Source organism: Rattus norvegicus, chromosome 2, assembly GCF_021556685.1.
Source record: "Rattus norvegicus strain SHRSP/BbbUtx chromosome 2, alternate assembly SHRSP_T2T, whole genome shotgun sequence".
Taxonomy (NCBI): domain Eukaryota; kingdom Metazoa; phylum Chordata; class Mammalia; order Rodentia; family Muridae; genus Rattus; species Rattus norvegicus.
The window spans coordinates 13928790-13952436 of record NC_141535.1 but is presented as its reverse complement, the minus strand read 5'-3'; the positions used below and the strand labels follow the sequence as shown (position 1 = coordinate 13952436).

At 41.8% G+C, this 23647-nt stretch overlaps 1 long non-coding RNA gene across 3 annotated transcripts in view; it reads right to left on the bottom strand.

The window, feature by feature from the left end:
• Positions 1-23647, bottom strand: part of LOC108349914 (uncharacterized) — a 48800-nt gene that overhangs the window by 11913 nt on the left and 13240 nt on the right. Inside the window, exons 1-2 of one of the 3 annotated variants that reach the window (XR_015673574.1) lie at positions 20247-20499; positions 2195-2257 (exon numbers count right to left, since the gene is read on the bottom strand). This is a non-coding gene — a long non-coding RNA (uncharacterized LOC108349914). Of the gene's footprint in view, positions 1-2194; positions 2258-20246; positions 20500-23647 lie in introns of those variants that run through there. The other 2 variants (XR_015673573.1, XR_015673571.1) reach the window with 2 other exon arrangements.

The following is a 23647-nucleotide window of genomic DNA, read 5'->3' as shown; positions in this document are numbered from 1 at the left end:
TTTCGAGTTAGTGTAGTGCCTTTGTAGTTCTTGTTTCGTATTATCCTGGAGCCTGTGTTTATTCACACTTATCAGCGCTCATCAATTTACCACAAAAAAATCTGTAGGTTTTTACAGTCTGAGAAACAAGGCTCAAAGAGGAGGAAAAGAAAAGATTGACAAAAGGGGACATGGATCAACTGATGGATGCTTGCTGAATAAGTGTGAAGACCTGAGGCCAGATCCCCAGCATCAGGGTAAGAAGTTACATGTGTTGGTACCTTCTAGAGTTCTAGCATCTGCCTCTAAGTTGCTGCTTGAGTTCCTGCCCTGACTTCCCTCAATGATGGACAGACAGCTGTACTAGGAAATAAAGCCTTTCACCCCAAGTTGTGGAGAAGTACTCAACATAACCTGGGGTTTGACATACTTCTATGCAAAATCGCCTGGTAGGCTGTGGCCTAGACAGCTTGGGCTGCACCGAGGTAATTGTTCCTCCTAGAATCTGTCAGCTTTAATACAAAAATTCTGTATGCTGAAGCCACTGTAGCAAACTATAAGCAAAATAGAAATCTGGCTTTTCTCTTAATAGAGAAAACAGGATTTTAAAACAGGAACTTCACCAAGGTGTGCAATAATTGGTGTGCACTGTAATCGCTTCTGACTCTTAATCAATTTTAAAATATACTAGAAATCCCTTGTAGTTTTCTGGAGAGAAAAGAGAGGTTAACAGCAAGATAGTAGTTCCTACAGTTGCTTAATTTACATTAAATTCATAAGCATGAAACACAGTGTCCCCCTTAGCATGTTCCTACTAAACAAAAAAGATAAAGGGAAAAGAATGATGATAGATATTTAGCCTAAAGGGAGAGAGGTGCAGTGAAGTAACACAGTAATGGCCATTAGTCATGATATGAGACTTCCCAGAATTGAGGCTTCCTACATCTTCGTGATACCAGCCACCTTATGTGCTGTGCAGACCATGCTATGAAGGAACCAGACATTTGTCTGGTGTCCAGTAAAGAACAGAGGTAGTCTCTGACCACACAAGGCAGGTCCACAGCCTCCCTCAAACATCATGTCACTTGGTATCTTCATAGCTAGCCACTGAGTTATCAAGATAGAATCTAGTTTGAAAATGGACAATTAGTGCGTCTTAAGAGGAAGGAAAAGAGCTGATCCGAAGGGAAAGGCCTGTTTCTACACAAGTGTTTGATTTTAACCCAGGAAAAGACACAGTAAAATAGCTGCTTACCTACTGCTGTGTTTCTTTGGAGAATTCCAACACAGATCTAGTGAAATTCAAAGCATCCCTTGTATTGTACACAGTCAGTCAGGTGAGTGAACCTTAACCACCCATTTAACAGACCAGGAGTTGCAGGTCCTGAGGTTTTAAGTCACTGTTGATGGCCATGTGGAATTAAGTCTGAAGGGAGGGAGGAGAATCAAGGGTTTCTACCCTCAACTTGAACATTTGCTCCCCTGAGCCAGTATGGAGATGTGAAAGACGGCTGAAAGGCTTGCAGATAATAAGGCGTTTAAACGATGCTGCCCGGCTCTCTAGGACAGGTCTAAGTTCGATGAAGACCAATACCTGTAAGGGAGGTTCAGTCGCTAACATCATTTCCCCAATTGGCCAATAAAGAAGGCTGGGGAGCCAATTGCTCGCTCAGGGTACAGATGTGACTTCTGGGTCCTAGGAGTAAAAGGCAAGGAAGGAGAGCGGCCTTTCTGCCATGCTTTGGAGGAAGAAGGACACAGCAATCATGTAAGGCCTCAGGGAGAGCTAGGGCCTGCAGCCTCCGCTATGGGCAGGTGGCCAAAGATGTTTGGCAAAGGCTAGTTGGAACTAGCCACTAAGTTTAGGGTAGAAGGAGAGACGGAGGTAATGAATCGGTAACGACACGCCTTTCCGGGCAGGCGGTATCTGCACCCAGCAATTGTGCCACGGAAGGCAAGCTGTAAAGTGAGAAGCTGGGTGTGTGTTTTTCATCCGTGGATTCGAGGGTCTTCGGTTAGGGGTAGCGGGTCCATTCCAGAGCTAAGGAACTAAGCCAGGTGAAACAAAAGGCCGCCAGGAGGGGCTGGTATCCTGGCAGTGGTTCCAGGTAAAGGCAATAGTGATTTTTAAAACTACACACAGCCCAATACCCAACACTATAAACCAAGCATACAGCCCTAGTTCCTAATATCTTCAAAACAATGACCATATTACCTTGTGTCTTCTGTATTTTCTTCTGTAATTCCGAAGCTCCTCATCTCTTCATCTGGTCAGTGGCTGAGTGTTAAGAGGAAAGACTGCTGATTGTTAATTAGACATATGCCTAAATTTTCACATTAAACAAGATGCTTATATAAGGATTAAGACTAATTGCATTTCCATTTATAAATATACCCCAGTAGATCAAAATTAATTGACCTAAACCCACACAAACGGTCTACCAAGATGATATCTAAAGTGTACCCTGTTAGTAGTCTATATTTACAAAATCCTAATTTGAACATGAATTAAATAACTCTGATCTTTAAGTCTGAACAAAAACATTATGTAAATTGACCAAGAAAGCCATCACATATTAAGAGATGCTACATTTGTTTTGAGGATTATATTAGAGCACGGTGTTTTTATTAATATTTTATATTTTCTTTTCTCATGAGATGGTCAATGTTTTGAGAATTTCATATGCGACTATTGTATCTACATTATTTCCACCCTCCCTTTTCCCATTAAATTCCCTCTTAAATTCGTGGCATCTTATTCTTTAATTATTATTGTCACTGTGTGTATACAAACAAATGTTTGCCCTCAACTGGGATGGTCCCTTCTGTGTTACTTGCATGGGTGTGTTTGTGTCTAACTCATCCCTGGAGAAGATTGATTCTTCCTCTCTCCACAGCCATTACTTGCCTACTGCTCCCCGTAAAGGAATAGGGCCTTATGAGATCTCCCTCATCCACACTGATGTGACAACTGCCGCTGTCTTTGTTCCTGTCTTTTTAAGGAAGCCATACTGTTGAGATTTCATGGGTGCAGCTTTCTTTCTTTTTTTTTTTTTTTTTTTGGTTCTTTTTTTTTTCGGAGCTGGGGACCGAACCCAGGGCCTTGCGCTTCCTAGGTAAGCGCTCTACCACTGAGCTAAATCCCCAGCCCCTGGGTGCAGCTTTCTTATCATGTACAAAAGACACAACCTTGCATCAGACTTCCCAGTCCTCTGGCTTTTGTAATCCTTCCATCTCCTCTTCCTCAATGTTCCCTCAGCTTTAGGGCCTGTGTTGTAGATGTCCTGGTAATGCTACAGTGAGTTACTCTCGGGGTTTTGCCTGGTTGGTCACCGTGTGATAGTCTCTTCCTGCTGCAGAAAGAAAGTTCTTTGATGATGGTTGAGAGCTGTACTTACCGGTGGGTATAAGAAAAATGTTTAGAATGCAGTGAGAAGTTATACTGGTTTAGGAAAACTGTAGCAATAAGTTCTCCTCGAGAGCCTATGACTTTAATAGTCACGGGCACTGGGCTAGGTTTCAGAACCAGGTACGAAATCCCTCTTATGTAATGGGCTTTAGGCCCAATCGCATGGCCCCAGGGTAAGTGTGCCTTTGTTGCACATTTCAAGATATCTCGTCCTTCTAGTCATCTGGTGGCTCATACACACCGGCGTGGGATGTTGAGACCTGTGGGCAGATCACAGGGAACAGGATAGCTGGTCATATGTAGACCTTTTTAAGCTTTTTGAGACTTCTCCACACTGATGTCAAGAGCAGCTATGCCAGCCTGCAATGCCGCCGGTTTGTTTTGTTGATCGGAGCTTTTTTGATTGTGCTAAGATGGGATGTCCAAGCAATTTTAATTCACATTTCGGTAATAGCTAAGGGGAATGAACACTTTGGAGTAATTTCTTAGATATCTTTATTTCTTATTTTGGGAACTCCCTGTTCATATCCATATCCCGCATTTAGATTGTTTTCTCGACTTCATTTTTTTGAGTTCTTTATGTATCTGGATGTTAATCCTCCTTCGGTTGTATAACTAGACAATATTCTCTCCCATTCTGGGGGCTTCCTCTTCATCTCAATGAGTGTTCCATTCTGCAATGCAGGAGCTTTTTGCTTTTATGAGATTCAGTTGTTGGCCCTAATTCCTGGGCTAAATGTTAGTGACCACAGCCTTAGGTTATCCTGAGTGGCATGCTCCAATATAGAAGACATATGAACGTGTTATGGTCACAGGACAAAAGAAAACCATAAACCAGTGTACTGACCAAACACACTGGCGAGGGGAGCAGATGCCTGGGGTACAGCAGAGTGACAAAATCCCTGCTACAGGTTTCCGATACTATGGGACGACGTACTTAGCTTTGGGCACGATGGAAGTTAGTGGCCTGCTAAATGGATACATTTGAGAAGGTTTTAACTAATAGTTGAATGATGCTATGTTAGATAAAGAGGTGGGTAATAAGTGGCTACTGAGGGGACTAAACAGAATCCTAGGTAATGTTGGCAATTAATCTGCACCATTCCAACTCCTCACAATTGTGAGGTTCTAGTCCACCTTGTGAAATATCCAACTTATGCCCAGTTTTTAGTGTTTTGGCTTGGTTTGGTTTCCCTTGAGCAAAGTTTCAGTTCAGAACAGCAAGGACCAACCATTGTGACTAGAGACTATGAGAAAAAACGACTTTGGGAAGTGCTCAGTGACCCCATGAGGAGGAAGGAATACTGGCATGGATTCCAGCCTTCTCACTCAAATCTGCCTCTTCTTTCCAGTTAAAGCCAGAGGAAACAGGACAGAATGGAGGTTTTGGTGGAAAGGGACAACGGAGTGCAGCCCTGAGAAAAGTTTCTCTCCCTAGGTCGGTTCCCTTGGGGGGCTGGGTTGGTTTGAGTTCTTTGAAGCCCCCCCGCCTGTTTTTCCCATCTCCCCACTCCGTTCCTGATCCCTCTCAGCCGGGCGCCTTCTGTTTGTTGACAGCTCTGGGTTTTAAAGTTAGTACTACCACCAGGCATCCCTGCTAATGGAAGAAGTCCAAACTCCGCTTGGCCACGAATACAATTACACCCACAGAAGTGTATTTTTGCTCGCAGCTTTAGTCTTTATTTTGCCAGGTAGGTAATTTATACAGAGCTAGAAAAAGAGTGTTTGGGGCAAGGATACAGTGCATTGCCACTGAGAGACACAGCCTCTGTGTCTGAGAGCAAGACGATGCGCGCGGCTCCCTCCACTGGGCCAGTTTCCATTGTCCTTTGAATTGAAGCGGAATTGCTGCTTCCTCACCAACAAGGGCAGGTCTCTTAAACATCCAGACCAGAGATGGCTTGAGAGTACTGTGAGGTTCTTCATCTTCTTGAGCTTCTTTGTATGTGTTTCTTACTTTCAACGAGCACAGCTGTGCAGTGCAGCCACAGTTGGCTCACTCAGAAAACTTGCCCACGGGTCACCAGATTCCTTCAAGTGATCTATCCAAGTTGATATCCATCAAATACAGCAGGAGACTAATCCTCTTGTTTTTCTTACTTTTATTTTCTGCTGCTGGAGTTGCAGACAAATTAAAAAGTGTTCTCGGCAGCTGTCAAAAGGTCTATGGTACTCAGACTTCTATTTTGTATTTGGAACCCACAAAATCATAAAGCATATTCATTCTAATAGAAAATTTAGTAGTTCTTTATGCTGTTTACTTCTGGACAACTCTGTTCCAATTATCAATTTCCTAAGATTATGTCTGGGGGCATTGCAGGAATGGGTAACTATGAAGTAACACACATACTATCAAACATTCTCAGAAACCTCCTTTTCCCTAGCTGTATTTTCCTAAAGAAATTCTCACGAATGACGTGAAAGCGCCCACTGAGCATGCACAATCTCACAGTGGCGCCCCTTGCTGGAGAACACAGAACAGTGAGATGCAAACCTTTCAGGTGAGGTGTGAGATTGGGTTAGAGAGTAAAGACAAGGAAAATAGACTGGGGATTAGCCGGAATAAAACGGGGTGTGTGAATTGCCACCTGATGAGGAAACAACAGATGAAAGCTGGGAACATTACATCTCCAGGTTGCCGTTTCCTCCTGCAGGAAAATCTGACCCTGTGAGTGTGTGTTCTTCAGAAACTGAGAGTGTGTGTTTAGTGTAGCAAGTGGATTTTCTTGGGATTTTTGTTCACTCTGTCTTTTCTTTTTCTTCCTTGAGAGAAAGGAAGAGGAGAGAAATGTTTCTGTTTTACTAGGAACCACACAAGGGAAAGAAAAAACTTTGAGCTTCTGAACCTGGTTTTCATTTAGCTTTATTCTGTCGTGATTTCCTAATCAGTGAAAAAGTTATATTACCAGTCTTCCCCCACACTAGACTTACTCAACCACAGGACATAATGTACACAAAACATTCTGAAAAATGCAACAGTGTGCAAACACTGAGTGAAAATTGATGTTTTATACTATTTTCAGTAATAGTATTATCCTCTCTGTGCGCATGAATGGCTGCCCTGAACAAACTTCCAAGACAAATCTTTAGCATTTGTTTATACAGTTGTGCATTGCTATTTCCATCCATGAATATATTCATCTCTGTCCAGCCTCTGGCAAGACATCACTGCACCTTATGAGGCCAGAGAGAAAGAACAGTTCTGAATAAAAAATAAGGGTCAAGCATCCAATTGACATTCATCTCTCCTGGTTCAGTCACTTGCCTATCAAAAGCCTTCAACTGTTCTTGGTAGGAAGTGCAGAGCTGGACAAGCAGTCAGGAACGGAAAAGCCTGAGCAATCACACGTAGCACATTCTTTTCCTTCTGTGAGAGAACATTCCTCAGTCTGTGTTTCAAGAAAGTATTTTAGTTAAGGATTTTTTTTGGTAAGTTTCCCAATATATAACCTTTTGATGATGTAACCTGCATCTCTATAAATTATAAACCATGTGTCAGAATCAAATGTTCTTAAAATATTATCAGCAGTTGCTAAATATATTTTGCACATTCCTTCCTAATTCTATGTTATATAGTAATTGATACACAGCCCACAAACACCTAAAAATACTTTTTACAGCAAAATAAATGCCTACAATTCCTTTCTACTCTATGGTACATGTAAGCCACAAAAACCAATGTAGAAATTTGTAACTACAGTTCAGGAAGGGAAGAGAGGGAATTATGAAGCAATGGTTTCCACAACTCAACAGTGACTCTGTCTCCCCGTAATTACCGATCCACACAGTTCAAAGGCTTATAATCCACTAAGATTATGCCTCAGCTGTTGCAGGGTTCCTCCTCCAGGTGAAGATTCCACTTTCCATTCAAAACAAATGGGGAAAAGGGAACACATTGTTTGGGCACACTGTTGTCTGCCTACTCAACATTCAAGTCCCTCCATCTGTCCCAGTAGAACTATGGCGAGCTATTTTTTCCCCAGATATCTATGCTGCCTTTCCAAGCTCATCTCACTCTCTGACAGAACTCCTTCACTCAGCAGGCAACAGTATGTAGGTCATGCCTTTGTTCCTGGGTAGGGGATGTTATATCCTGCGTTATACTGATCGGGTTGATGGAATGAACTGATTTTGTACTGTGACGGGACTCTCATCCACTCATATGGATACACATTGTCTAACACATATGTGGAATCTTCAAAAGTCAAACTCAAATAGAGAACATATCGATGTTATCTGGGCCTCACACTGAGAGGTACATTGAATTGGAGAGACATTGATAGAAGAATTCAAAGTTTCTGCTCCACACAAAAATTTCTCATAATCAATCTGTATACACAATAGTCATTGAAATGATTATACTATTGATATCTCAAAATTTATAAAGATTGTATTTTAAATGTTCTCAGGATAAAAAATGCTAATTAGAGATAACTATCTAAATTATCTCGGGTTTAATCATTCCACAATGTAAATATGTAGTAAAACATTATATTATATCCTATAAAGGTATTCAATTTTTGTCAAGTAAAACGTAAAACAAAATCTAGGGCTAAGGAAGTCTGATATCCTGACTTTGATCTCTGGGATCCATATAGTGGAAGAAAAAAAATTGACTACTGAAAGTTGTTCTCATGCGTGTATACACACACACACAAACACACACACACACACACACACACACACACACCCCATTTGTAATAAATAATTGAAATTAAAGTAAAGGAAAGAAAAATTAAAAAGACTGAGAAACAACAGAAACTGACTAGAAAAAACTGGAATGTTATACTGCTGTTGGTCTCAGGAATTAACCATTGTAAGGAACAGGCAAGGATAAAGCTGACATTGAGTGTTACAGAGCTCAAGCCTGCAAACGCCTGGTCCTGAGACACTTCGCGCCCGCCCTATGGTATGAATGCTATTCCTTGCTCCTGGAACCTTCCTATTTATTGGATTTTACTGGCATTTTCTGTTGCTACCTGCATGCCTGAGCTCTGTTAACCACATTAGCCCCAATTCTTACTTTGTACAACTTACTACTGGGTAGAACTATTCGAACAAACCAACGTTAGATTTGCACTCCTGTTGAATGTGAGTGACAACCATTAACAGCCAAGCTGTCAACAATGAGAACGTCTCCTGCATCTCCACATGAAGAGTCAGCTTCAGCACTTCTTTTCTGAGAAGTCTCCTCTCAGTTTAAGATGGAGACCACTGAGCTAGGCTGTAGAGCTGGGCGGCAGAACGTGTTCAAACCCGCCTGCTGTTCCCAGGAGTATGCTTGCTGCCTGTGTTCCAGGAGGAGTCGTCCTCTCTACTGCATCCCTCTGAATTTCACTCATGTTTTAAGGTTTAATTTCCCTTTCTCTTCTCCACAAAAGCCCCTTTGACCCAGGATGGCTCTGCTCCGTTCCCTCCCTGTACACTCGCTTACCTTTCTTGACTCATCCCAGCCTCAGGTTCTTAGGACCTGACAATGATCTTGTTTTGTGTTCTGCATGAGCATATGCATTTCCTTGAGAACATGGGCGTATTTTATCACCTGTTACGTTCATGATAGCCGTCACCACATCTGCTTAACAAAGTGCTCGATGAATATGTGAAGAATGGGCACAAACCCACAGTTCGTTCTATAGGACAAGAAAGAACTAGAATATAAAGTAATATTCCCTTTACAAAATTAAATTTTAAAATGTTTTAAGAAAAAGGTATTCATTGACCTAAACATTGAGCATTTCTTTTAAGATTTACCTATTTATTTTAATGAGTACACTGTCACTCTCTTCAGACACACCAGAGGAGGGCACCGGATACCATTACAGATGCTTGTGAGCCACCAAGTGGTTGCTGGGAACTGAACTCAAGACCTCCGGAGAGCCGTCAGTGCTCTTAACTGCTGCACCATCTCTCCAGCCACAATAAGCATTTTAAACAGAATATTTCAAATATTTAATAAAGGTTCTTGTGCAAGAAAAAGTGTACGAGAAGATGCTATCAGCTATATTTAGAGATATAATACAAAATAAAGTGTGAGGAGATGTGTGCTTGAAGCAGAGATGGTGCTCTTTACCCCACAGATTTACTATCCATCTGTTTATTAGAAACAATGGAGAGCTAGATTAAAGCTTGGACCATACCCTTGTGTTTGTGAATGAAAATGGGGACATGACCACTCCAAGGAATGGTTGAGGAGAAAGTTTTTATTGTAGACATGAAGGAGCTAGAGGCATCTGGAAGAGTCTAGACTGAACCTGGGTGAAGCGGGTGGAGTGGAGAGGGAGAGTAGAGAGGAAGAAGTAAGGAAGAGAGAAAGGGAGGGCAATGGAAGAGAGGGGAGGCTGGAAGGAGAGAGATAGAGAGAGAGGACATAGGGAAAGAGGAGGAAAAAGAGAGGAAAGAGAAAGAGGAAGAGAAAAACAAAGAGACAGACAGACAGACAGACAGACAGACAGACAGACAGACAGACAGGAGCAAGAGCAAAGAAGGGGCCAAGACAGAAACAAGCCAAGCCTGGAGGACCCAGACAGCAGACAGCCTAGATGGTGGGTTTTTTTTTTAAAGGAATCAGAAGCTGGGGGTGGGGAAATGAAGGTGCTAGGCTGAAGAGGTTTAGGGCGCACAGTTGGGTAGGAAGAACTGAGAGGAACCATCTCTAAGTGAACTTGGCTACCAGCCTGCTCTTTAGCCTGCTAATAGGCACCACAGTTAGCATTTTGTCCTGAGTTTCTTTGGGATCTAAAAGTTTGTTGTTATTGAATGTACAGTTCTATGATGTTTGGAGCCTTGAATTAGAGAGCTCTCTTCAGTTGTTTGGATATGGGTGTACTTACTGACTGCTTCATGCCCAAGACACCACTGCCCAGAAATAGCCATTGCTTTTATATATGTAACTTTCAATAATAATTACCATTTAAAGTTAATTTGTTCCAGATTACATACCACCCCAGAGGTTGATGACTATTTAAAATAGAACAAGGGACTACCAAACATAATATCATTACACCATAATTTCTGTATCAAATAATAATCACAAAAAATTCAATCATCATTTTAAAGCGTCACTCTAATATAGCACTTTTTAAAAATAGAATTTCTTGTATGCCATTATGAAATGTCAAAATTTTAATAATATAAATTGTAACAGAAGGCTTTCATTTTGCCTAATTAAAGCAAAGAAGTTTTTGTTTTGTTTTTAAAGTAATATTTTTATTCATGAATAGCAACACCCCAAAGAGGCAATGGAGGGTGTGAAAAGGAAGCTTGAGATAAAGCAACTTACACTGTATATCCAGCTTGTCCGCATGTTGCTTTTTACTGGCTGCTTATTTCCACTCAAGTCTACTTGTCTAGCGATAAGATTTTTTCATTTTACTTCTGCTGAGAGATAATGACCACTGTCACAAATTGCAACATAACACACAAGTGTTTAGAGGCCAGTCAAGGTGCCCCTAAATAAAGGCTCTCCAGGTAGAATGTATTACAGTAACAAGCAAGGCAGCTTAACTTGGCCTATCTTGCGCACTACTCTTCTGGTTTATACAGAGCCTGTTTTAGTCATCATTCTACCCCTGTAGAGGAACAAAGAAGCAACAATTTCACTTTTATCTGGTATCCTAGCATCTGGGATCTTAGCTTGTTCAAAAGTAAGAAAGATCAAGAAAGTTCCTAGAAAGAGGGCTCAAGTTAGTAGCTAAGACTAACCTAGTATGAGCCAGGATCAGCTCTCCCAATTACTAGGAACAGTTGGGGGTCAAATTTTTAAAAGATGTGTTTCTATTGTTTTTAATTATGTGCGGGGATGTGCCTGAGTAAGATGCCTTTGGATCTTAAGGGGGTGTTGGATCCCCTGCAGCTGGAGTTACAGGGTGCTGCTGTGAGCCACATGGCCTAGGCGCTATGAACCAACATGGATCCTTTGCAAGAGCAGTGCTTGCTCTTAACCACCAAGCCATTTCTCCAGACTTGTTGATGCTGTTGTTTTGGTAGTGCTGGTTGTTGCTTTGTGAGTGTGTGTGTGTGTGTGTGTGTGTGTGTGTGTGTGTGTGTGTGTGTGAGGGGTGGTGAGAGCATTGACCACGGGGGCTGGAAAACGGCACTAAATCCACTGAAGTGGAAGTTACAAGGATTATGGCTACTCATTCTAGGGCTTGGAATGAAATCCATTCCTCTAAAAAAAGAGCAATTAGCCCCTGAGCCATCCACCAGCCCCTTAATTAAGTATGCACACACTTAAATCTTCCTTAACTCTGGAGGCCTGTCCTGCCACTGGGTATTTCTATCAGTAGATTGGCTCACTGATTTTGTGATGAGGACAACAGTAGTTTTCCTGTTTCCTACACATGGTGCACACAGACAGCTTGCTGTTCTACTACTCCTAAAATACATATTATGTCTCCGGGGAGGCAAAGACAGGTGGATCTCTGAGTCCAAGGCCAGCCTGATCTACAGAGCAATTCTCTGGACAGCCAGAGCTACACAAAGAAACCCAATCTCAAAATAAAATAAATATGCATGAAATACATGCCCCAGAGTTGCAATTATCCGTATGTTTTTAAAAGATCAATAGATAGAAGAGAAATGGGAAAGTAGAAACCAGATGATTCCTCCATAGCAGAATGGGAAAGAGCCTCAAGATCACTGAGCTCCCCAACCTGAGCGTGAGACTAAAGACCCAAGAGAGAGAGCGCCTGGGGCCTTAATGTCTGTGAGGCTAATTTCACTGTGCACCACATAAGTCAAAAAGGCCACACGAAGGAGAAGGCATGGAAATATTAGAAAGCTGACCTTTTGAAGGGAGAAAGGTAGATTCTGGTTACCACCCAGAGGTTAAATGGGAGAGACAGACCACTGAAAACAGTTGGATAAGAAGCTGAGAGACGAAGGGTCATTAACCCTCTCCACTTCTGCCAAAAATGTATGATGTGCAAGTGGGAGGTAAAATGGAGCTGAAGCAGAAGAACTGATTTAAAGGTAAGTAATGCCATCCCTGAGCATGGAGAGAACAGTAAAAAATCGGAGACGGAAATTATAAATTACGGAAGTTGGGTATGCATAGGATAGGGTTTATAATCCTCAGCTGTGCATATGGCTGGAGTTTCTGTTTAGAAAAGCACAGATGGAAATAACAAGAGCTTCCCCCTGGAGTCCTTTTAGCTAGTAGAGGTGAGTCTCTGAATCAAGCCTCTCTATGCTTGCTTGCTAAGACGTTAATGTCAAAACCTAATGTTGATATTAAATAAATCACCAAATCTTTGCTAACGTCTGTAATACATAACTCGAAATAATTCCCTAAAAATGTGTGGATGAATGTGAATATTCATAACAGTGTGCTGTGTGCACCTCTATAAGCACTCCTCTTTGATATTTCAGTATCCAGCAGTGTGTAATTATATAATGTCAACCTGTTATGTTTGGAAATAATACCCCCACAGGGGTTGGCTTATATCACAAGATCTTTGAATATGAATGTAGTTACAAGAAATTTTCCTTTTGATTATACCTGGGTTGAAGTAGCGTGTTGCTATAGGTTGTCGTAATAACATTTCAAATTCTACGGCCTTTTCGTCCAGGGATTTGAGGACATGTTACTAAAAACAGGAGAGCGAAAATTCAACAACTTAAAAACCCAGAACTGCAAATCTTTCTTTACTTATTGCAGAGTATATTAAGAATAAGGATCTTTCTGTTGTTTTTCTATTTCTCAGATTTTTCTTCGCTTACACAGAGGATTATGCTAATATGAATATAACGACAATTACTTGAAGTATACAATTGCATAATGAAGTAGAGTATATATAATAAGGAAAAAACATTTCTAGAACAAAGAAAGGACAATAAGATGGCTTTGAATTCTAGTGAAAACACGTTGCATTTTAAACATGACAAAAGTGTGCCTCTTTCTGAATTGCTTCCTGAGAATATAACTAGACTTATGTTTGCAGAAGAGCAGAAGTGTAAGCTATGTCTGAGGGCAAGCTCACCAGGAGCAGATGAATCTGCAACTGCTCTGAAAACATTCCCCACCGAGCTAATCCATACTGGACAGAGGCAGCACGTTTTCAAGGCAAGGGACAAAGAGCTTTGAACAGAGCAGCGAAAGAATGAGATCTAGCCTGTCAGAGTAGAAACACAGCAGATGGCTCAGTTCCGCGTATTTATTTGGTTATAGTGAACATTAGGAACTAGAATACTGTTGCAATTATTTAAGGAGGAAAATATGATAGTTTTATATCAGCAATGAAGTATCATAATGTGAAACTGACTGTGTAATTTCTTTTTAGCTTGTCAAACTAAGATTTCCATGTAATCCCGTCGGCCTAGGGTTCACCTCTGTATGTTTCTTCTAAAGAATACACTCAGGTAGAAGACAACTCAGAATAACTCCAGGTGCATAATTCCATTCCTTATCATAATTCATTCCAAGAATTTTAGAAAGAGCTGGCATGGCCCCCTATTAGAGTAAGGGCTAAAGTGAGTTAGGCAAAGACAATCCAATGCTCCACATCCTAATGGTGTGAAGGACCGACACTGGGAAAACAAGAGCTGTCCTGAGGAGCAGGAGTGCTGGATCCATGAGTTCATGTAACGGGAGAGATGGAGGGGGGTACTGGGCAAATCAGACTCTGAAGGAGCAGTAGGAAGAAACGTGCAGCCCGACAGAGAGCCTTCCCAGGAGGAAGCCTGGCATATTCCAACGCTGAGGGGCAGCATACTACATTCCGTGTGTGTTGGGGGTGGGGCTTCTACTGAGCAGGGAGTATGATGAACACAAAAGCTACACTAATTTGGGGACACAGTAAATACCCAGAAATTAGTCATCAGACGAATGTGCTTATGAGGTGAGTGACACAAAATGTTTCTATAGCAGGGGATGCAAGGAATAGAACAAACATGCAGGATGCTATGGACACGTTAAGGTGGTTCTGTTTTATTCTTAGAACAATGGGGAATTATTTGAAGTTTTAATGCATGGCAGGAACACATTCAGAACGATAATTTTTTTCCTGTTATCATATTTTATATCTCACTATAAAATGTACTGACATGTACTGCTATGCCCAAGTTGCAGGTACCCAAAGACCAGACCATGGAGGAGCCATTTCCGATGTAAAATACATTAAGGGTCCTTATTAAGAGCTCTCAAGCAAGGTCTCTCAGACTCTTACTGTGACAGCAGGTCAGCATGAGAGCCCTTGAGTCTAGGGGTGCAGGGATTTTATTATGGTTACAGCAAACTTGGAGATTTTCCATACAGGTCAGCAAGCTAATATTTTTAAAACTGCATTTCTGATGAATCTGCAGGAACTGAACATGAGGGCAGAACCAACTGGAAAACAGAATAGCCAGGCTACCTATTCTCTGCAGGATGTCTTGGGTTACCTCAATGTACCTTGGTCCTACTATTGTGGTCTGGCTGTTGCTAGGGGCTTGGGTGTCATAGGACGATTGCTCAGGTGTGATTTCCTTCCCAGAATTGGAGTTTAGCCCCTAGTCTCACGCAAAAGGGGGTTTCTTCAAAAACAGGTTGATTGGGTTTTACAGTACAACATTAAAAACAAATGTCTTTCAAATTGTGTTTTAAAATGGATTTTAAGGTTGTAAGAGATGACTCAGTGGATAGTACTTGTGCAAGCTTACGAATTTGAGTTTGGGTTTCTGAAACCCAAGTAAACTGTTGTATCACGGTGAGCAATCCCGATGTTCCTACAAAGAGACAAGTTAGGTTAGCAGACTCCCAGGGTTTGAGGCCAGCTAGCCCGACTGAGACTGAGACAGAGGGTGGTTTTGATCATTTTTAGAGAAAGTATAGCTCAATGGTAACATGTCTAGCCCAGCACATTGAGTCCTTCAATACAATCCCCAGTGGTCGTTTAAGAGAAAAATATAGGAAATTAACTGTAAAAATATATTCTGAGTTCAGAGATGTTGAACTGCTTTTTAAAAAATGGGCGTGAAAGTTCAGTGGAAAGTATTCAGAAAGAGACCATATTAGAAGCCAAAACAGTGTGCACAGCAATGTTAGAGGGCAACTCTCACGGCACCCACCGTCTTTCAGCCTATTGCAACAGTCTGAGACAGCCGGATTCGTGTCCATTAGAATAAAGGCAGTGGGAGGAAGTGAAAGCTGTCTAGGAAGGAGAGCTTGTACCAATGCAATAAAAGTGAGGAGGTCAGAGACCTCCTTTGCAAAGCTACTGGAGTTTACTGAGCCAGAAACAGTGTGGAAACTCTGAATCCGGCTGCAGACGGAAATTTGCAATTTATCAGCATTCAGGTGGTGAATGAGTTTGTAGGAGGCGAAGAGATTCCTTTTCCCCTAGGGCAGCAGTTTTTCAGTCAACAGTAATGACTCCAGCGGCACCGCCGAGTTTGAGCTGCAGAAATGGCGGTGATGGGAGACAGAGACAAGCGAAAGTACCAGAAGGGAAAATGAGGGTCTGACATGGGCATCTTTCCGCAGGAACAGAGAGAAAGTTCAGACAGAGTAAATCTGCAAACCCAGAACTTGGTGACTCAGCTACCAACGGAAACCGAGACACAATGAGAAGTTCTGGAGAAGCCCTTGGCGCTGTAAGTTACAATGGAGGACAGAGCAACCGCAGAAAGAACTGATGGACACAGACGAAGAGGAGCCCAGGTCCAGGTCGTTCCTCATGGACCACTGGCTGTGGAATGTGCAAATAAACTTGTCACTAGGCAGACAAAACAGCAGTGTTACTCTAAGCTCTGCAGGAACTTACCATCTCCTATACAGAACTCTGTGGAGGGACACCCTAGCCTCATTCACTTTGTTCAAGGAAAAGAGGCAGCAGCAGCTACCAGACAAACGAGATCTGTGGACGGATCTGAATTCGGCTTTTCCTTACTGGCCATTGACTTAATTATTTGACTTGGACAAACTAATACCAGTATATAAAATATAATTGTTTGACAGGCAATAAATATTAAGGTATTTTCAAAGGTCTTGGACAAGACACTTAATATCTCTGAGCCTAATGGATCAATTGGAGGAAATGTCTGGTTTCTAAAGGTATTTTATGAATTGGAACAGTGACAAGGGTTGGATAGGGGCTCACTCTTCTTTCGACTTGTCTGGGTGTTCCCATCAGCTCAGGAACAATTTCTTCCAGAGATCATAACTGTATGTTTCCCCTTTCTTTCATGAGTATTTATTGGACCCTGCTATGTGGGAGGTACTCACAGCCACCTGTTTATACTGTATCTTTCCTTGTCTTATTTAAGCTTCTGAGCTACAAGGTGCCGGCTGTATTCCTCCATGTTTCTGGTTCCTATAGTGTTTGACGGCTCTCTCTCCAGTAGGATCTCAGCTACAAGAAAATCATTAAAAGACACCCGGAGGTAAAGAAGAGCCGACCCAAGTTTGAACATAAGTTTCAACTAAACTTATGCGTTTAAAAGGGGAAATGTAACATCCACATCAGGGTCTTAGTCCTTCAAGCAGACTGGGTCTCCTTGTCCACTGTAGGTCTGGGGAAATCATGTCAGTAGCTTTGGTTCTCTTTAACATTTGTAGTTTTAATCCTTGCTGGACCCATCTTTGGATGCAGGCAGACTTCAGTCTTCTTTATCACTACTTCTTGTCATTAAAAAGCTTGAAAACGAAGTCATTTTGAAGCTGTTCTTCCCTGAGCTTTTATTTCCTCCTTTTGTTTTTAACAGCCGTGTCTGAATTCTTAGCCAGAGCTGGCTGTTGGAAATTCCCCTTGCTAGAGAAGAGGTCAGTGTGGTTTCCATGAGATCTTCATGTGAACTCTTTGGTGGTTTAAAGATTCTCCTTGCTTCCTTGTTTTTAGAAAGCTCCCCAGTCTGCTGCTGTCTGCTAATTGCGTACTCAGATGGCATTTCACTGTCTTCCTTTGAATTGGTTGCCTTTTTAAGAACTTTTGTCTTTTGGTGTTTATAGCCAATAGAATCTCCCAGAGCCTCTCTCAAGTGTCACATCCTGCATTAAGACACCCACAGCAAAACAGCGTGCTGTGTCAGGCTCTGGACTAATCGCCAGGGTCTCATCTGGGCTTTTTCAACAATTCTTCCCCTAAAGACCACACACTGTAAAATTAGAATATTAACATGTATTTTCTTTTTTCAGAAAGAAAAAAAATTTATTTGGTGTACTTTTACACAATGTCAGCATTGCAGTCCCTCCCTAACTATACGCACTGTATACACACACATACACACACACACACACACACACACACCAGAGAGACAGAAACAGACAGAGAAACAGAGACAGAGAAACAGAGGGGGAGAGAGGGGAAGAGAGAAAGAATGCCATGCAAGTGTGTAAAAAAGATCAAGCAAAATGAATATACAAGCTATTCAGAAGCTAACAGAGTAAACGAATGCTTCTGATTTGACGGGTGAAAGAAAATTCCTGGGGATGGAGCTTTGGAAAGTAAGTCAAAACTCTTGTACAGTGCTAGCAAGGTAAAATTAATTTTACTTTTTAAGTAAACAATAATGTAGAAGTTTAAGAGAAATGAGCTACTAAGGACAAATTAAACAATTTGGCTAGGGTATAATTCATTCTCAATTTGAACATTATACCGTATGGGATGTTTCCACATTGGTCTCTGATTATCTAGGTACTTTACTTGTAATGCTAATCCTAAAGATCTGAGGAGAAAGACCATTGACACAAATCATCATAGCCAAATTAACCAAAGCAAGCTTTCTATCCGTGTAAATGCGTTGTCTCTCCCTAAAAGCTGGGTTCAAGAGATCAGCATTAAATGTGAAGAAGACAAGGATTTTGTAGTTGGCGGGGCGGGGGGGTGTGGGGTGGGGAGGAGGTGTTTCCAAATAGGGAACTTGGCAGGAAAATAGACGGAGTTACAAAAGCAGAATGTAAGCACAACAGGTTAGCCATAATGACCCGAAACAAAGACGTGATTGTGAGGTGTTCATAACTAAGTCCTAACAGGTACTCATAACACAGTAGACCTAACAACCTTTGAAACAAAGGTAGGGTTGCAAGCACAGTTGCTGTTTCCTGGAACAGGCCATACAGAGCCATTGCCTTTAAGGTTACAGGGGTGGGGAAACAGGTCAATCCTTGAGAAACAGAAGTTTAATCATAAGCAGCAATAAACCTAGTTTGTCTTTGCTAGAATATGACTTTGAAGCCTAAAATGGAGTCAGGCTGGCTCATCAGAAACCATTAACAAATATCAACTCTCCTACCACTTGAAAGTAGGAATAAGGTCCAGAGATGCTCTTACCAGAAAAAAAAAAAAGATGACCACTCAAAAGATCAACATGTTCCTTTTAAAAAGCAATGTTTGAAATGACTGGGAATGCTTGTGACTCCCCTTCCTGTGTGGACTATCCTCTAGGCAAGGGCCTTTCCCCTTTCTTTAAGGACAAGATGCTGTAGTTTTGATACACAAATGTTTTACAGAGACTCCCCAGTCATTAAATATCCCACTTGTGGCAAACTGTCTAAGTTGTCTTTTGCAATAACTCTTTCTTGCTTTCCAGGATCTTACTTATTTCCCATAATAAAGACTAAATCATTGTGTATGGAGAGGTTTTAACAAGGGTGTTCAGATACAGGGCCAACTGGAAGCAGCGAGTCATTCTGAGAGAGCCCAAAGAGAAACACAGTAAGAAACCTCTGTACATCTTCAATCTCTATTAAGGACCAGAAACTTCATTTTCTATAAAACAGAAGAGCTGCAATATTTTAGGGAATATGATCCTGACCTAGAGAAAAGTTTCAATTAGAACAAAACTTCCCCAGGGCAAGCTTAATAATTTCAAATACAAACCAAAAAACTTCAATGACAAAGTAGGAAAATTAAAATTTACTTTTGTAGGAAAAGCACCTAAGAATTGACTGCTAAACAGAGAATGAGTGGATGTATATTGCATTTTTGTTTTTAATTTCATGAATTACTTGGCTTTGGAAAACAGTGGGTTGCTCATACCTGGGGACAAAACCTTGATATTTAAAGTTAAAGGGGTTGGGGAAGTGTTTTCCAAAATGTGGGCCTTTGTGCCAGGTAGAGTGACTTTTAATTCTAACTCTGTCATTTCTTGTTACTTCCACATTTTCCTCATCTATATTAATACCTGCTGTGGACGTTTCTCTTGATGTACATAATGCACCTGAAAATTCCAGTGAGAAATGGTAAACTGAACACACCTGCTTTATGTTTCCTCCCTGAAAATTCTAGACTTTTTTTAATAGAAAGAACAAAAGAAAAAAATAACAAATCCACAAGGGCATCAGCACTGGGAAGGAGAAATGCTTAAAGACATGAGCAGAAGACATGACGTCGTAGCACAAAAAGCAAGTGTATGGCTGCCTTGAAATCTCCGAGAAATATAAAACTTACATCTACAGCCAATCATGCCATAGACTTGGATACTCCACAAACAGCCGGTGCCAGGCCCTGCCGAATGATGATGTGGACTGAGACAGATTCCTCCATCAGTCACGGTACTGGCTGGAGACCATGAACTCATGAGGTTCTGCAGTGAGAGCAGAAGAAACAGCACACAACCAGGTGAAGACCGGAAGACTCTGGTTGAGCTTCTGTCTGAGCAGCCTTTCCCCAAACCCTCTCCTCACTTGGCTGTCAAAAAATCAGCAGTCATAGTGTGGCACCAGGACAAAAGATTGCAAGACTGTTCTCTGAATAAAATGAACCAGCTGGACGGGGGTTGGGGGAGGGGAGACAATGTTAAAAATATTGATCCATGCAGGAGATCAAATATCAAAATATCAAGAATTCTGGAAAGGTGAGAGGAAAGGGAAGAAAAGTTTCTAAACTATGTCATGAATAAGAAATCAGGCCAAAGTTTGCTGCTTTGAAAAGAGCATACTGACCATCAAGGCAAGGAGAGGAGGAAGTCACAGAGAAGGTAACTGGTAGTGTCCACCGCTGTGAGCATACCTTTCTTCAGAAGCCTTCCACTGGAAACCGCTGGAAGCTGGCACACAGCAACCAGTCCACATCACTGCCGCAGTCTGCTGGGAAGCAGAAGGGGAAATGCTCGAAGGCAAGCTATATCTTCACCAAATTTTGTATGCTCAGAACATTTGCAAATTTGCACTGTGGTGCACTGAAGCACTCTGAAAGGAGTGAGATTCTGCCGAACCTTGTGGTTTGGGAAGGCCAAAATTGGGTCAGAGACACCTCAGTATTTTTAGCTGAGAACCACATAAGAGGAAGAAGAACATGGAATTAAACCATTAGCAAATGGACCAAGACAAGAAATCTCTTCCTAAATGCCTTCTTCAAGGGAACAGGATAATCTCTCTGGGAACATATAAAATCCCAAGAACCTCAATTATTTTTAACTTACAATGTCCAGCATTCAGTGAAAAATTGTCAGAGAAGCCATAAAATGAACTGACCTGAACAGAAATGTGAATAAATTAGAAATGCATTCTTTGGAGTTGTCAAAAGTTTTTAAATATCTATAATTATATATTCAAGATGGCAAGAGGAAGAATTTCATCTACTCTAGCATCTATATTTTCAAACATCAAAAGAAAATTCTAGAATTGACAAATAACTGAATTTAAGAAATCAGTAGAGAGCTGGAGAGATGGCTCAGCGGTTAAGAGCACTGACTGCTCTTCCAGAGGTCCTGAGTTCAATTCCCAGCACCCACATGGTGGCTCACAACCATCTGTAATGGGATCCGATGCCCCCTTCTGGTGTGTCTGAAGATAGCAACATTGTACTGGAATAAAATAAATAAATCTTTAGAAAAATCAATACATAAATTTAATGATAGGGAAACGGCGATGCAGATCTTCCTGGTTGCTGCCGCCGCAGAGAGCTCGTGGGCAGCACCCCTCGAGCAAACTTGAGCCTCGGGACCACAGGTAAGACCAACTTTTCTGGTGCAAGTGACCTGCGTGGTGAACTCAGGACACACAGAGGCAGAATTCCTCTAGGACCGGGCACTCCCTGTGTTTACCAGGAGTTCCACACCCTTGGATCCCGGCCCGCAGCAGCTCTCTGCTCCCAGACCCCATGGGAGAGAGACCTCACCGCCTGGTCAGGTGGGCACTCCTAAGGCTGCAGACAGAAGAGACCACCAACACTGCCCACCCCTGCCCACATCCCTGGCCCAAGAGGAAAGTGTATAAGGCCTCTGGGTTCCTGTGGGGGAGGGCCAAGGAGCAGCAGGACCCCTGTGCCTAAGACACCGCCGGAACCTGAAGGAAACAGACCTGATAAACAGTTCTCTGCACCCAAATCCCGTGGGAGGGAGAGCTAAACCTTCAGAGAGGCAGACACGCCTAGGAAACCAGAAGAGACTGCACTCTGCACACATTACTGATTCCAAAGGAAAACACCAAACACCATCTGGAACCCTGGTGCACTGAGGCTCCCGGAAACGGAGGCACAGACCTTCCCGGTTGCTGCCGCTGCGGAGAATTCGTAGGCAGCACCCCACAAGCAAACTTGAGCCTCAGGACCACAGGTAAGACCAACTTTTCTGCTGCAAGTGACCTGCCTGGTGAACTCAAGAAACAGGCCCACAGGAACAGCTGAAGACCTGTAGAAAGGATAAACTACACGATAAAGCAGAACACTCTGTCCCCATAACAGGCTGAAAGAAAACAGGAAAATAGGTCTACAGCACTCCTGACACACAGGCTTATAGGACAGTCTAGCCACTGTCAGAAATAGCAGAACAAAGTAACACTAGAGATAATCTGATGGCGAGAGGAAAGCACAGGAACCCAAGCAACAGAAACCAAGACTACATGGCACCATCAGAGCCCAATTCTCCCATCAAAACAAACATGGAATATCCAAACACACCAGAAAAGCAAGATCTAGTTTCAAAATCATATTTCATCATGATGCTGGAGGACTTCAAGAAAGACGTGAAGAACTCCCTTAGAGAAACACAGGAAAACATTAATAAACAAGTAGAAGCCTACAGAGAGGAATCACAAAAATCCCTGAAAGAATTCCAGGAAAACACAATCAAAGAGTTGAAGGAATTAAAAATGGAAATAGAAGCAATCAAGAAAGAACACATGGAAACAACCCTGGATATAGAAAACCAAAAGAAGAGACAAGGAGCTGTAGATACGAGCTTCACCAACAGAATACAAGAGATGGAAGAGAGAATCTCAGGAGCAGCAGATTCCATAGAAATCATTGACTCAACTGTCAAAGATAATGTAAAGCGGAAAAAGCTACTGGTCCAAAACATACAGGAAATCCAGGACTCAATAAGAAAATCAAACCTAAGGATAATAGGTATAGAAGAGAGTGAAGACTCCCTGCTCGAAGGACCAGTAAATATCTTCAACAAAATCATAGAAGAAAACTTCCCTAACCTAAAAAAAGACATACCCATAGGCATACAAGAAGCCTACAGAACTCCAAATAGATTGGACCAGAAAAGAAACACCTCCCGTCACATAATAGTCAAAACACCAAATGCACAAAATAAAGAAAGAATATTAAAAGCAGTAAGGGATAAAGGTCAAGTAACATATAAAGGCAGACCTATCAGAATCACACCAGACTTTTCGCCAGAAACTATGAAGGCCAGAAGATCCTGGACTGATGTCATACAGACCCTAAGAGAACACAAGTGCCAGCCCAGGTTACTGTATCCTGCAAAACTCTCAATTAACATAGATGGAGAAACCAAGATATTCCATGACAAAACCAAATTTACACAATATCTTTCTACAAATCCAGCACTACAAAGGATAATAAATGGTAAAGCCCAACATAAGGAGGCAAGCTATACCCTAGAAGAAGCAAGAAACTAATCATCTTGGCAAAAAAACAAAGAGAAGAAAAGCACACAAACATAACCTCACATCCAAATATGAATATAACAGGAAGCAATAATCACTATTCCTTAATATCTCTCAACATCAATGGCCTCCAATCCCCAATAAAAAGACATAGATTAACAAACTGGATACCCAACGAGGACCCTGCATTCTGCTGCCTACAGGAAACACACCTCAGAGACAAAGACAGACACTACCTCAGAGTGAAAGGCTGGAAAACAATTTCCAAGCAAATGGTCAGAAGAAGCAAGCTGGAGTAGCCATTCTAATATCAAATAAAATCAATTTTCAACTAAAAGTCATCAAAAAAGATAAGGAAGGACACTTCATATTCATCAAAGGAAAAATCCACCAAGATGAACTCTCAATCCTAAATATCTATGCCCCAAATACAAGGGCACCTACATACGTAAAAGAAACCTTACTAAAGCTCAAAACACACATTG